Below are 16,347 nucleotides of genomic sequence, written 5' to 3' on the forward strand. Positions count from 1 at the left end.
AATCTTAAAGTTCTGATGTTTTCTCCCCACCGAATCATTATGAAACAGATGGCTATCTATTTCTAATATACAGAATTGTTGTTGTATATTTCATATTTACCACTGGAGTTGTCAGGAACATCTAGCTTATTGTTTCATAAATGACATAGCTGACTTTATTTAGGTTGTGCACTAGTAGGGAAAATGAGGAAAGAGAACACACAAATTATGAACAAATTATATTTGAAACAAATAATTTAAAGGTGTTGTGTTTTGTTTTTTGTTTCAAAGGAGTCATTACTGGAATTCTAATGGAGTAAAATTAGTCTGCTTTAATTGAATTCATCAAGAATAAAGCCAGTTCAGCAAGTAGTGTTTTGAAAATATGATGATGTGTTGTTGATGTCTATGAATGTTGGGTAAATCTGAAAATTTATTATTTATGAGTTATGATTTATTTTTCAGATGTATTAAGGCATTAGCTAAATTTCCAAAAATGCTTCCACTCTAATAACATGTGGTCTTTCAGTTTAAAACACTGTGCTCTTCTTCAGAAACTTAATTGAAATGAAGAGGTCTGGACACATCCCCTTCACAGCTCTGACTGGGGCTCTCAGTGGGATCAATCAGTGTTTATAAACCTCACTTCAAAATCTGCAGCCAGGATATTTCTTCTCCACTGTGAATGCACTGATTGCCTTCCCAAACTGCAAATTTTTGGGCAGGGAGAAAAAAATGTAATCTGTGTGGCCTGTGTTCTTTCACTGCAAATAATTTGGATTTTCTCTGAGTTGTGCAGATGTAGTTGCTGGGGTACAGATGGAAACAATAAGGACTGGTTTAGTCATGTTACAAATACATTTCTCTACATCCACAAGGGCTGAGCCCAACTGGCTAATCACTTCTGTCTATATTTAACCTCATGGCAAGTTTGTGGGTTTAGTGTGTGTTAGTTCCCAAATTCATTGCACTGAAAAGTCATCTGTTTGAAAGTCAGCAAATACCAATTAGGAAGATGTGCCTCCCCAGCCAATTAGAATGTACAGGTGCAATAACTTTGCTTTGATTTTTATCTAGGAAGTTTTATATCAAGAAATATTTTGAAATAACATTGGGAAATGAGCCCATTAGAAAAGTGTTCTTACTGCTTGATGCTAAAAAGGTAACTTAGGAGTACAGGATTCAATACTGACTGGCTGTGTTGATACAAATTAACCCCTACTATTCAAGTGACCGGGGAAAGAATCACTCCGGATGAAGAGGAAGTAAGAGGGAAAAAGCCCATGTTAACTTGTCTTTAATTATCTATGAGGACTTGGAATATAAGAGAGGGCAATCCTTGCAGATAATTAGGTTTATGTAGTTATTGTGTAGGGAGCAATTTTGGTTCTGTAGCTTGACTATCCTTTGCATAGAGCAATAGTTCTTTACCCTGGAGCCAGTGGGAATGTAATGGAGCCCTGTAATGGCAGTGACAATAAAGCAAGCAGCTCTTTTAGAAAAAGAAACATAATAAACTGGGCAAAGTATTTGAAGTGAAATATGTAGTGCTCCCTAGATTCTGATAAACCTTTTCCTAGGAACACACAAGTACTGTCTATTAAAAGGAGAATAACCCAGAATCAAGAGGGCTCCAGGAGCCTGTATTAGCTAAGCTGGCAGTGTGTGCTATTACTAATAATAACTATTTAGGTAGGTTTCAGTTTGCTGCAGCCATGCTACACAGCACTTGACAAGTATTGCACAGTTCTGCCTATTTCCAGCATGAAGGCTGAGAGCTTTTTTCTCCTTACCTTGCTCATTACTTTTCTTTATTCAGGTTTCAGCAAGATCTTTAAAGGCTTATTTAACAGGTGCAGTTTCTCTAAAGTAAGCCATGATTCATCCTTGCACAAAGCTGTGAGATAAGATACAGTATCCTAAAAGAAGGTCTTAGATTACTCTTCAAACATTGGGAAACACAAAAGCATAATCTCTTGAAAGTAGTTTATAGTTGATTTTTTTTCTGTGTTTTTTCTTGGGGTGGGGGGAGAGGCTGCTTTTTAAAATTCTGTTTTGTTTCTTTTTGATGCCAAAATTGCTGGTTACCACTTCATAAAAAAAAAAAACCAAAACCAAACCTTGTGTCAGGTGGGTGACAGAGATCTGGCTAAGTCAAGTTTGATGCAAGTGTAGTGGGCACAGGTTGGTGAAGTAAGGGCTCTAAAGGACCTTTACCTGTTCCTCGTGCTAAAGCTCTGTTTCAGATTCCACAAGTCTGTCATGGTCTGTTTCAGTGTTTTCCCACGGATTGTGCTCTCCTTCATTCTGGGATCTTACTATTTGCACTCAGAAGTTTTGGCTTGTGCAACACCCAGCTGGAGTCGTGCCCTGCTTTTTGACAGTGGGCGTGACTGTTTCTTCTCAGGCAGATGTATTTATTTTCATCTTTTTACTGTTCCTCCCAGCAGTAACTTCATATTCAGGTGAATAGGTGGCATTTTGCTATTGTTACCATCCACCTTCAATTTTTCAAATAAAGACAGTTCACGGGGAAGAAAATAATCCACATTCTTCCTTGTTGGATTACTGCCTGCTGCAGGTGTAGGACTTGCATGACAAAACTCTTTGTCCTGAATGACCTTGGAGAATTGTGTGCTGATATTTGATGGAGATAATCTGGATAATCTGGTGAGCTCAGGCAAACCAGACTGGGACCTGGCTGCAGAAAGCATCTCTGCAAGAGGTGGCATCACCTTAACAAACTCATATAAACAAAAAGAACATATATGAGCCAAGAAGATTGTCATGTCACTTAACTGCTAAAAAGGAAAAAGAAAGAAGAGCTAGTTTCTCCTCCTTTTACTGACTTAATGTATTCAATTAGTTTAAACTTATAACTCAGGGCTACTCTTCCTCCTGTGTGCAAGGGGGAGATGAGCAGTGTAGTAAAAATTTATTTCCCACCTCCTACTATTTACTCACAGACCTACACAACTGCCTACAGCAGCTACTTCAGAGAAAGTGTGTGACTTCCTCTACACGGGTGGAGGAGGTGACTTCCTCTAGTTATTCCAATTTACACATTAGCACTTGCTTGAGGTTTTCCAGGAGCACAAGCTGGTCCTTTTCCTCCCCATATATGTGTATCTTTATGGAATAGATGCCTTAACAGAAAGGCAGCTCTCATAAAGCTGTCTTCCAAGAAATAAAGAATGGAAATTGTAATATGTAATGTGTGTAAATGAAAGCTAAAGGAGGAAAAAGAAATACCCAACCCAAAATCCAACTTATATCTTCAACTCAGTTGGCTTTTGGTGAGAATGGGGCTAGGTAAATCATAACAAATGACTTAGTGGGATTAATTTCACTGGTATTTGTAATACCTCCAGTTGCTTTCCCAGGGCTGCTACTAAAGAAATCTTTCAGTTGACAGCAAAGTGATTGGTTAATGGCAGACATGGAGAATAATTGACAACTCAGGCAAAACATCTGGGGATGAAATATATTTTGTCAAAGAGCTAAAACCCTTGTGTTGAGAAAATGCATTTTTTTCCCTCTGATCCATTCTGTCAACAAAATACTTTTCATCAGAAACATCAAAGCCGTTTCATCTGAAAATTTCATTTTTGAATCCCTTTATCTATTCTGTTGACAAAAATTTCTGTCAACTGACTCAAACCATTGTATTAACAAATTTCTTTTTGTCAATCATGATTTATTATTCTGGCAAATACATTCTATAATACTCTGCTTTGTTCTGTGCAGAGAATACATAAGTCAGACTCCCATCCTAATTTTTTAGGAAGTGAAATTAAAAGTAAATGTGGTGTCATAACTGCTTATCTGCTGAATCTCTACACTGATTAGGCTTATTTTAAATATATCCAGTTGAATTCAAGTTTCTTCTGAATAACACACAAGTTGAAGAGAGGAAATTTTAGGTGCAATAAAATCACATTTATCCATGTTTTCTTTGCAGAATCTCTCTGCTAATCACAGCTTTCAGCCTCACAATAGAAAGATGATCTCTAGTGAGCTGTACTTTAACTGGTTTCTAGATGTTGATGAACTGGAGGTTTATTGCAACATCACTACTTAGAAGGAACAACTGAAATAGTAAAAAATATTGCAGACATCCCTAATGTATTCTGCGCTAATTTAGAATTAACCAGTATAGTATACAAATTAACTACTAGTTTGTTCCTCAAACAAAGAATATATCTATTTAAAGATAATTATATATGAATCATGATGATAAGAAAATTATATGTATAAGCTGTAAGTGTAAAATACCTGTAATGTACATAATAAAAATTCAGTTTTATAGCTATTCCTTGTACAAATGGAAAAAAAAAAACAACAGATCAATCAAACACTGGGATGTGCATAAGTGAGCTGACCATTCCAAAATCAAGTGTCCCCAAAATAGTCATTGCATTGATGTTTCTTAATTAATTTTTGCAAATGTAAATTGAAAAATCTTTTAAACTTGGTCAATCCCTATTTTCCTTAAAACTAAAAATTACTTTTGTTGTTGCTGTTTTGGTTTGGGTTTTTTTTTATATTTGCTTGGATTTTTTTCCTTTCTATATGCTTCCTTCATTCTGTATCTTTTCTCCTGGATTAATTTTGCACTTTATTGTTAATTTTATCTCTGGAGTTCCTGCCCTTTATCTACTGAGGGGCTACAAAGCAGTCACATTCGATAAAGACTGCAGTATGCAATCAAGCTGACAGGTCATCATTTATTAGCATCTTTCATTAGAATGTTGGGAATTTGGCATGTCTTTTTACTGAAAAAATTGTATGATGGATTGATTGATTGACACTAACCAAAATTTGTTTCTTCATCTACTATTGAGTAGATGGAGAAATATTCCAAATACTAAGACTAATTAGTTGCATGTAATGTCAGTAATTCCTAGAAAAATAAGGAGATGCCAGTCAAGGGAGTGTTTTGCTCAACAATATTTCAGATACTTTCAGAAGACAATCCTAAATTCTTGTAGAATAAGACTTATTTGGCTGAATTTTGCTTTCAGAAATATTAGCCCTTGTCAGAATACAAAAGCTGCAAGGGAAAAAAGCAAATATTTTTCTCCTGTGTAATAAGTCAGAGAAAGCCAGGACAACAACTGTACATCTGAAAATTATAGCTTCAAGAGAAATATTGGTTTTGAGAAAGACATAGATATAGTTATCCTTCACTCATTTAGCACTAAAGGAGTTTTCTTCTCTTTTCTTAGCCTAGGAAACCTGTATTGACCACAGCTGCCCTATCACAGAGGAAACTGCTAGGAAGAACGATCGGTAAGGGAAAAGTGTGGTTCTTCAAATAGAAAACCTGGTTCTGGAAAAAAAAAACCCTTTTACTGCAGGGAGTGCACTTGCTTTTAGTGGAGGCTGAACTTGTTGGAGTTGTTCTAGACCATCTGCACACCAGGTTTGTGTGCATAGAGAGAAGGGAAGTGTGAAGGGTTAGGCTGTACAGACACCAGCCTGACTCTGAACGTGTGTGTGACCTCAGAAATGAAGAGAACTAGAGAGGAACCTTTTCCCAAGTTAATTAAGAGGAATGAAAAGAATAAATCTCTTCTATAGATTTTTCCAGTGGTTGTTCAGTGGAGGCTGGTTTCACCAGGAGCTGGTTACAATTTAATGTCTTACTGCAAAGCATGGACAATGCTGTATAGAGATTTTTTTACATAGAAGCTAAAAGGGCAAAATTTGATATTTTATGGCTTTCTCCAAAGGTCATTAATAGTTTACTGTTTTGCTTAATGAAGGCAATAATCACCTATGTTCTCTACAGCCCAAAGTTTCTTTTCCCTCACCTCCCTTTTTTTCTTTCCCAATGACATGAAATGAGAGAGGCACATGTGAAAAGGTGGACAATAAGTATGTTGCTGAAGGATAAAGGCTGTGCTCTAGTGCATTTTTTTAATTTACTAAGGTCCAAACCTCTTACTGAGGTTGGTGGGATTCAGTCACTGATCCTATGAGAAGAAAAAGAAAAAGTGGCTTGGAATAAGAACATGCTCCAGTAGCAGTTTTCAATGAGTCTTTTGGAGATGTGTGTGTCTTCTCCTTGGAGATGTAATTTTCATGTTATTTTTATTAATATAAAATTTCTGGCCTCCCCCATTGTCCCTGTATAAAACAGTAATGTTGGGAGGTGGAACTAGTGTTCCTCCAGTTCCCTTTGCCTGGGTAGGAAGAATGAAATAAATATTGAAATTTCCTCATAACATGAGTGTGTAGAAATAAAGATTGGTGCCTAGCTTGGAACAGCCAAATGAGTAGCTGCACTTGATGCTGGGCTGGAGTTAGAAATTATTTTTTCTTATGAGAAAATATTTTCATTTTTATAGAGAAAACATGGTAGAGAGGACTGGGCACTGTAGACTTGGATTTGCCAGTTTCCTTGAGAAAGTATTTTATTTTGTTTCCTTGTTTGTAGTAAAAATAGAGATATTTGCTGTCCCTTGTGAAGTGCTGGCATACCCATAGTATCACAGAATAATACTCTGTTACAGAAACCACTCATCATAAGAGTTAAATCACAATGGAAACTTGTCTTAAGTTTATATTTATTTTAGTTTCTCCTGTAGACAGAGTGAACTATGTTCTGTACTCCCAATATATTAATTTATTTGTTCTGCTGATTCAGTTTGGCCATAGAAGATTCTTCCCTGTTTGTTAATACTATACATTTTACGTTATGTTTGTTTTTGAAGATTTTAGCTTTTTGCTGCAGCATTAACAGTAGGATAAAGAAGTGCCACAATATTTTTGCTATTTGTCCCTGCAATGACCCTGATTTTACTTAAGAACTTCAAAATCTACTGAGAGAATAACTCCATCTGCATCAATTCTCATGATTCCCTAAAATCAGCCAGATAGAAAATACAGCCTGCAATACCTGTGAATACATGCATCATTTTGTCCTTCATGATATATTAGTGGTGTCAAGTGCTGATGAGATCATAGTTGATAGTGGTTGATGATATAGGCTGAATGGATGGTGAGTTAAAGCTTTTTTAAATCCATCTGTTCCAGAATTCACTCAGCTGGATTCAACCCCTCTTCCATCTTTTGACAGCTGATGTAAAATCAGGAACATCTCTACTGAAGGCAAGTCAGTTATGCTGTGTCAAAGAAGTGAAGGTAGGAAAAAATGATTAATTCCTACTCTAGTCTTGTTTGATTAAAGCAAGCTCTGTCACAGAAACCCATTGAGTTTCGTCTGCTAAAAACTCTCAGAAGCAATTGCACACTGACCAATTGCTATAAAACATTATGGATTTTGTTTTTAACTGAGGCTATTGTATACACTTTCCTGAAACCCTTGCTGTTCCTCTTTCTTGGAAATACTGCCTTTTAATGTCAGCAAAAGCAGGGATTGCTTCTGTTCTTGAATTATGTTGGGTTTTTTGTCAACCATCCAGCAATACATTGCATTTGGATCAGGTGTAGTCCAATCATAAAATCATAGAGTATCTCGGCTGGTAAGGGACCCATAAGTATCATTGCTATAGGTCTCTAAACAATTTGAACATGGCTAGTTCACTTAATTATTTATTTCTTCATCTGAGGAAATATTAAAATCTGCAAAGTGCTAGGTAAGCATTGAGTGCTGCCAGAATTTCCTTGTGTAGGAAGAATTTTCCATTTTCTCATATTTTATGCATATTTATATAGTCTAGTTGGTTCCTGTGGTGCTGATGTGGGGATCTCAGTCTATTTCCTTTGATTGTGATGCTGGGATGAAGCAATATCAGTGGAAATGAGGTGATTATTTAGGAGGAGTTCTATATCTGTCCATATTCATTAGTGTGTCCTAACTTGCTTTGGGCCCTAGCATTTTGCACTGAGACTTTTATTCTTGCTTTGGTATTTAAATCTCCTTGATCAATAGCATGTTACATTGTCATTTTCTGCTTGTTGTGACAGTTTTCTCTACTCAGTCTGTCTCTCCAACACACAGCATATGTGCACACATACTCCTAAGAAGGAATCATCATTCATCCCTCTCCATAGCGTGCACATTGCCCAGTTTTGTACAGACATAGATGGCATTCTAGGGATTCTCAGTTAAGTTTTGGATAATACTGATGGCTGTGACATTTGAACTAATTGCATAAATAAGGTCAGCACTAGGACTTAAACTGCCTTAAAATGTTAGTATATTATAGGCCTTGGTGGTTGAAATCAACGTGAAATGTGCTGTAAATTGATTTATTTAGATACCACTTTTGTGCTTATATTTGTGGTCATATTAGGCACTCTATTAGTGGGATTAGCAACTTGCTGTCTCAATTCCAGGCAGCCATAGAGGGTTTGTATGAAAAAATAAGAATACAACTGAGCAAATCGTATATTGCATAGCCCAAGCTGAAATACTGTGCTTTCTGTTACTTTATTTGCTTATTTATGCAACATATAAACATTAGTGTTTCAACATTGCTCATCTCCAGTTCAAATAAGATTCTCTTCCTGAAGATGAAAAATGAGAGTAAAAGCTCTCCTTTATGTACAGTGGACTTGATGGCTAAAGCAAGGAACAGATCATTTCCAAATCACAGCTGCATCAGAAATTTGTTTTACAGTGTGAGCTATGAAAGAGACAAATTCCATTCTCTGACTTGCTGACACTGCCAGGTTGTCCCAGTTGCTCAAGACACAGAATGGATAAAAGGCATTTGAGGGTTGTGAAGCTGCATTAGTCATTGCATCATGGGAACATCTTCATTGTATGCAACACAAGACTTGGGGGCAGGATCTTTTGATCTGCTAAATTCCTTTTGCCTTTGTCCTTATGCACCTTTCCAAGTTCTGCTGCTTTGCATTCTTTTTCCCCAACTGTCTCTCTGTGTTGGCTTAGTTTGTGCTTGGACGAGATTTGAGCATTCCAGTGAGTCTGATTGTTTCACTTCTGTGAACCTATTTCTGTTCTATTATGTGAGTATCCTGCTTTTGCTGAGCAAAGCAGCACCGCAGGTTCAGCAGCTGCCAGTGGTGGAGAATATGCCAGACCAAACCAAGAGCAGCTGTTTCTCTTTTTCCTAGATTTGAAATGGGTTCAGTGTCAATTTTTTATGTCTTTCTTGGTATTTTTCCTTCCTAACCAAGAATATCTGTGAGACATAATAAATAACTGAGACTTAAAAGTGGCACCTGTCAGTGGACAATCATGTTTTTACTGTCTTATGGAGAGGATGAAGGCAATATATTGAATCAGGCCAAACCGCTGTTGAAGTGTGCCACACAATGTTTTGTTCTGCTGATGTAATACTGTAGATCAACCAAACCAAGGTGGCAGACAGACTTGAGCTAACATGGGCAAACCAGGCATTTTCCCCCTTTATGCCCCTTATCCTCTTGGAGGTTGTGAAATCCTGTATTTTCTCCTGCTGACAAATATGTGAGCTCCTGTCTGATTTTTGTGTTTGTGATAGAAATGTTCAAAGTGGAGGAAAGTTGCCTCAAATTTTCCAGATTTTCTGACTTTGAGCATTAGGCTCTCCTTTGGTGCATTTAAATTGATGACCTTTTTACTTACTGGAGTATTCTAATTGCTTTAAATGAGCTTCATTTAATTGGTTTAAATTATTTTAAGTGTATAATTTTACTATTCAGTGTCTTAAGATGCCTGTCATAATAGCTGCTATAAATATACATATTGACTTTCAATAAATACTTTCCTGTTCTAGCTCATAATCTAAGTGTTGCCTAATACTGGATGGGGAATGTGTCTGTTGACTTGAGGCTTCCTCTTGAGGTCAGTGAGTCTGTTAGCTGGGACAACTAGATCAGGATCACAAGAATTTGGTGGCAAGAGTTGTCCTGTAGAATGTGAACTACAGTCTTTCATTTTTTAGATGAATATGGGCTACTACTCTGCTGAGCATTTCCTCTTTGCATTCTACTATCAGCCTGTGCAGAGTAAGTGACAGGAGAACATTTGGGTGATACCAAGGCACACAAGGCTTGGCTGTGCCTGTGGGGATGGGTCCATCTCTCCTCTTGAGCCTTGAGAGGGTCTGTTTGGTCTCAGTGGCTCTGTGGGCTAAGTGGAGATGGATTTACTCCTAGTTCTCTGGAGTTAGCAAGACTTGCTGTTTGGGTAAGGAACTTTGTACATGAGCTTATTTTGACTTCAACCTTGCAGCAAGTCTCCCATTTTGAATGCTTTTTAAGTTGCCATCTGTTTTCTGTTTGTTTATTTCAAAGCTCTCACATTTTCCCCCCGCATTCCCTTCTGGGTAAGTGGGCTAAAATGAGTTTGTGTGCTGCAGTCTCCTCTCTTCAAGCCAAATTACCCAATTGCCACTAGTGACACACAAAGACAACGTGTGAGGGTGAGGAATTTTACAGAAATATCATAGAGCTGCTGTTAAGTACAAGCCAGTAAAGCTTTGGAGTCAGAAATGACTTTTCCACAAACTGGGATGCTCCCTCCCCACATTTCTAGCTGCTGCTGACTGGCAAATAATCAGGTCCACTTCTTATGTCCAGAGGTACTGCAGGCTTCTAAAGTGGGGATTTTTAATGTATTTTCTTCGTTGTACTAGAACATAATAATATTGCTATTGCAAATTATCTCTATTATTACAGTATATCTCCCTTGTGGATGTTTATTTTTCAACTTAAGTCACCTCTAACCCATGATTAGCTAAGTGAGAATGAGACCCTTTTGTATTGAATAGGGATGGTTACAATTAAAGAGTTAGCTTCATTTCTTTACTGAGTATTTTATATTGTTTCTTCAATTTTCATACAGCTTCCCTATATGAACAAGGCATTGGGAAAATCTGTCACATTTGTTATATTTCCAAAATTACATCCATAGGCTTATAGCCATAATCCAGCTGATAATATGTGTTGCTTAGTGTAAGAATAGGATATGTATTTTACAAGTAAATTTCAGCATTCTGTTTTCTTTTGTCTATCTTTGCCTACCATGTATTAATGTGAAGCTGAATCTGGAGCTGAAAAGCCAAATAAAGTATTGCTCAGCTGAGGTTTCCCTGAGGTGACATGACCTGGAGATTAGGTTGAGATAAAGTCACATTTTGCTTGATGAAAGTATTCTGCATTACACAGGGATGTTTGTCTGCAGGGATATGAGTTACACTAAATTACTATTACTGTTCATGGACAAAAGATTTTTTTTCATCATCATCTATTTCATCTCCCTGAGTCTTGCACTTTAGCACTAAAATAGCTACTGCTGAATTTCTTGCTATTTGTGAAAATTCATAGCTGATGGATCACTCCAGTGACTTTGGACAAACCACAGCATTGCTATTTTACCATCTGACTTGCTGTGTCCTTCTTGCAATTTCCAGCATGCCTTGACAAATTTATATTCTGTACTTGCATGATCAGTGTCATTGAGGCTTCAGTGTAGCTGATGCAGTTTCATATGGACATTCAGATTTAGTTCAGTGTTAAAAAAAGAAAGAATACAAAAGCTTTCCAGGAAAAGCACTTCCCCCATCTTGAGAGATTTCTTAAACCTGTTTTTTTTTTTTTTCAGGTTATATGACTGTTCACTTATTATACTTCTACTTTTAAATTTAAATTGAAAAAAATTGATAATTTACATTATTTAGAAAAATAATTAAGGAATCTGCTGTCGATCCAAAACAATAGAATGAAAGAAATTTGCATTCTAAATGGAGACTACTACTATAAAAAGACACACTGTATATGAGAGTGATCATTCATATGACAAGGATGGAAAATACAAACAATAGCTAAATGAATTCAACATGAGGATTTTGGAAAAGATTCACATTGGTCAATGAAAAAAAAAAAAAAAAACCACAAACAAAACAAGCAAGAACCAACCCCAAAAGTAACTAAATCTGCCCACCCAATCAAAGCTATTAACTTCTGTGTGGTAAAGATAGGGGAAAACTAAACAATTCAAAAACTCTACTGAAGGGATATCTACATCTGATTTGGTATCTTCTCCAGGAAGTAGAATATGCACTGCTCCAATATTTAATTTTTTTCTCTCTCTCTGATTACATCATGCCCCCAGGTTGTTGATGTTCCCTCACAATGATGTATAAAAATGTGTATACTTTATACTATACTTATACCTGATTATCTTATCATTGTATGAGATAGTAACAGGGGAATTAGTACTCCAAATTAATATATTTTAAACCCTTGATTTGCATGATTTTCTAAATGGTATTTCAACTAAGAAGCTACAAGAAATCCAGTTTGATTTTGTGGTGTGATTTTATGTTTTGGGTTTTTTTTTTTATAATTATATTCAAATACTTAACAGAACAGAATGTATAATTTAAAATATATTTATATCCTCAGTGGTCATTTTGCTCTTGCAATTCTACATGCAAACATTCTGTTGGTGAAATGATAAATGATTACTAGCCTTGAAAGGAATACTCATTGTTTTCTCACATCTGATTTCACTCTGGGCATTCTGGAGCATAATACATAATCAATGTTATTTTCTAAGAACATTTCCTGGTTTGACTGACCAATGAACAGTAAATCTTTTTCAGAAGGGTTAATAGTATGTTATTTTTTTCAGTTTTTAGATTAGATCTGATTTCAGTTACAATCCAACATAAATATCTGAGACTACAGGGAAGTGCACTTTACCATAAATCTGGTAAACCTATTCCTCCTATTTTCTTCAAGGCCTACCATGATTTATTTTTGTTCCCTGGTTCATTCCAATTTCATATGGATCTTGAAATATATTTACCTATTCACTTTCTTGTCCTTAGATGATTCTTCCTGAAGATGCTCATAGAATAAAGATGTTCTAAGACTTGTTGATGTAAATGAAAATGCTTTTACTCCAGTCAGTAAAAGGAGTCTTGCAGTAGGACCTGGTTTGAGGGGAGAAATGTGATTCTGCACTGAAGCACAGAGTGATGGAGATCAGGGGGGTGTTCAGAGATTCAGCATCATGAAATCATGTTGCAGGGCTGGCTGGGGATGCAGTTCTCTAGCCGACCAAAAGGAGTGAGGTGTCTCCAAGAAGCACAGCACAGCAAGCTGGGTTGTGTGGTGCTCTCTGAAATGTCCCAAAGGCCCAGTCCCCTCTCTGCCCCTCCCATGGGGCTGGCTTGAGACTGCAGTAAAAAAAAAATAAAAATAGAAGTGCCTCCTAAGATTTGCTTTGTTACCTCTTGATGGAAATAGTCCCTTCCACAATGCACTGGTGACAGAAGGGGATGGGAATTGTCTGCTCCATAGGTAACTGTAGCCAAAGGAAATTGAACAGATATGCAAAATATTCCAGTCTGGCAATTTAGCTTCATTCTACTTTTTGTTCATTAAAATGCCATTCACTCTACCCTTTCTACCTACTCCTTAGGATGATCTCGGTTTGGAAAGGGCAGATTAAAGTTCATAAAGATGGCAACTTTAAAATGTACTTTTAAGATCATTTAGTTGTCTTTTTCTGTAAAGCATTGCATTTCCATTGAATTTGATTTGTGAGATCATTCTTTCCTGGCTGTTGCTAGGACAACAAAAGCAGTATTGTACCTCAGTACAAATAGTATATTGTATCTATTAGCCTTCAGAAATACTTCTAACATAATCAATATCAAATATATTGAATATGTTAGATTTTTAAATTACATTTACAGTGGAAAACAATTTTATTTTCAGTGTACTTTAGCATCTGTGTGGCTCTGTATTGATTTTCATTTCAACTCTTGTGTTCTGGTGTCTGGCTTGGACATTATATTGGTATTCCCTCTGGAAATCCAGCTTTTCTATGTGAGAGGAGTCATGCTAAATAGACATAACTTATGACTTAGAAGAACAGTTACTATTTGACTGCATTTGGAAATTCAAAAGATTTGGAAGAATTTCTACTGTAGCTATTTAAACCTTTCCCAAGATGTGCTTTGAATGAAGTTATTCTAGTCCTGAGGAAACGGCTGCAAGTGAATCTGCCAGGGACCAGGAGCTTCCCATGGCATGCCCTGCAGAAACAGGTTCTGCTGATCTCACTTGGGTTTGAGATCACCCAGCATCCAGCTGGATGGGAGGGAATTGCAGAGAGGCTCGTTTGAGAGTCTGAGCTCTTTCAGATACAGTAAATAAAGCTCTTCAAAACACATGGACAGTATTTAAACCCAGGTGCTTTGAAAACTCTTTAAATTCAGGTTCTGCTCAGGTTAGGCAGCCTAGCAGTAATTCTGTTTTTGCAGCATTATTGTATCATAACCATCATATCATCATGGTGAGTTAACATCTAGACTGAGTGGCAGGTGGTAGTTTTATATCCCTTAATTGTATCTTCTAGGATTTAAAAACAATTGACAGATATATATGACAGAATGCCAATCCATGTGAAAATAAAATGACTCCATATTCCATTTTTACGTTTTTGGAATGGTAAATGACCATGCCACTTCTTGGTTATTCATAGCTTGGGCATAGAATCCTACTGTACCACAGGCAGTGTTGTTATCCTACTGCTCTCATAGCTAATAAATACATTATATAGAGATCCCTGGCTCTCATGGAGAGAAAATTTTAAACATCTACTTAGCATTATAACATGCACTTAGTCAGGGTTAAGCACATGAACATGGACAAAACATTTAATCAAGCACCTCTTCATTGCTAGAGGCTCAACCAAATCCTAAGCCCTCTAAGACAGTTTCTACCTCAAAGTTTTCCAGCCCAAGGGCACATTATTCATTTTTTTAAAAGATATGGGTCTAGAGGAATCAAATATTTTTCATTGTAGATATCCAATTTCACAAGCTTCCCACCACTCATATGTGATATCATACCTTGCTTCATGTATTTGATGAGCAGTTAATGACAATATTTTAATTTTTGGCTTGTGCAGTATTTGATAACCTCTCAAAGTACAATTGTTATTATTTGGGGATTTTTTTGGTTGTTTATTCATTTGTGGTTTTGTTTGTTTGGGGGTTTTGTTTTTTTTTTTTTTTTTTTTGGTTTGTTTTTTTTTTTGGAGTGGGGGGGTAAGGTTATTTCTGGGATTTTGTTTTAAATCCATGACAAAGGAAACAGAAGTTTTATAGTTTGGTATTTTCTCAATCAGGTGTTTAGAGATGCTGATTGCTCTCAACTTTTACTAAATGCAGCAGGAATTGTCTCAGTGCATATCAGGATCAAGCCATGAAACCATTATGTAAAATACATTAATTGAAAGTGTTGTCTTGGCTTCTCAAAGGAACCTAAATGCTATTAAAATTCAGGGGAATGTAGGCATCTAGATTCTTTTCACTCTGTTCAAGATCTCGGCCAATGTTCTCTAAATAAATTAGAATTTTACTTGTTTCTGACCAAAATAATAATTTTTCCATTTCTCAATGGTTATATAATAGTAATTTCTCTGCTTTTGTGTGCTAGTGTGCCCAGGCCAATAATGGATTCTTTGATGCAGCTGTCTTGGATTCCATTTACTGTTTTTGGCTGTAGTTTCAGTTCTTTGTAGAACAGAGTGTAGGAAACCTATCTTAAATTTTTATTCTGATAATGTATATTATTTTATACAGAAGACACCTTTTTTATTTGCACATAGTTTGGCATTCATTTTAATCCCTAATTTTTCAGTAAAACTGATGATAAGAAAATTTAATTTTCTTTTTTCTGGTATTGTATTGTCACTTACAGAAGAGCTACTGAGAACATGGTGTTCTGTTTGACTTTAAAAACCCCGCAAACAGAAAACCCCCTGTCAGGTTCATAGAAGCTCATAATGACTCATAAGAATCCTTGTGGAAAACAACCAGGTAGATCTTTATGAAGATATCCAGTGGGATTTTATTTTTCTGGAGGCTTCATGTCTGCAGTGTGCGTGTGAAATGTGTTTAAAATAGACTCAAAACAATGTTTGCTTCATCACTGATGAAATCCAGGGTTTTTTTCATGACAGACTAGCACAGGTTGAAATAAGGACTCTATGTGTGAGTAAATGTAACTTTGTATTACAATGCTAGTTAATTTAAATATAAATCTAAACATGAATTGTTCTCTTTTCTGTGGAATGAAGTTTCTTCCCCTATAATATTGCAATTTATTGTTATTTCAATCTTATTGAACCTTTTGAGCTCTTTTCATGTTTTGAAGCCAGGAGAAATTCATGAACCTTTTTTCTTTGCATAGTTATTATTTCATATTATTTGTGCAGTCAGTTCATTTTTTCTCTGATGTCCTTGTTTATGAAAGACATGTGTAAGCATCATCTCTATATAAAGCTGGATTGGCAGGAAGAAGGAAGAAAAAATTAGATTCTCCCATTGATCTTTTTTTCACGTATTCACTCTGTTTCCATTCTGTTTGCTCTCTAATGCATTTTGCCTCCTGGTCCTTCCTTTGAGTTTATATTTTCTTGCATTC

The 16,347-nt window shown here is 36.3% G+C and overlaps 1 long non-coding RNA gene across 1 annotated transcript in view; it reads left to right on the forward strand.

The window, feature by feature from the left end:
• Nucleotides 1–7,128, forward strand: part of LOC135452941 (uncharacterized) — a 92,992-nt gene extending 85,864 nt beyond the window's left edge. The window contains exons 3-4 of the long non-coding RNA XR_010441737.1: nt 5,208–5,271; nt 7,021–7,128. This is a non-coding gene — a long non-coding RNA (uncharacterized LOC135452941). The remainder of the gene's footprint in view (nt 1–5,207; nt 5,272–7,020) is intronic.
• The last annotated feature ends 9,219 nt before the right edge of the window (nt 7,129–16,347 follow it).

The sequence above is a fragment of the Zonotrichia leucophrys genome, chromosome 11 (assembly GCF_028769735.1).
Source record: "Zonotrichia leucophrys gambelii isolate GWCS_2022_RI chromosome 11, RI_Zleu_2.0, whole genome shotgun sequence".
Taxonomy (NCBI): Eukaryota; Metazoa; Chordata; class Aves; order Passeriformes; family Passerellidae; genus Zonotrichia; species Zonotrichia leucophrys.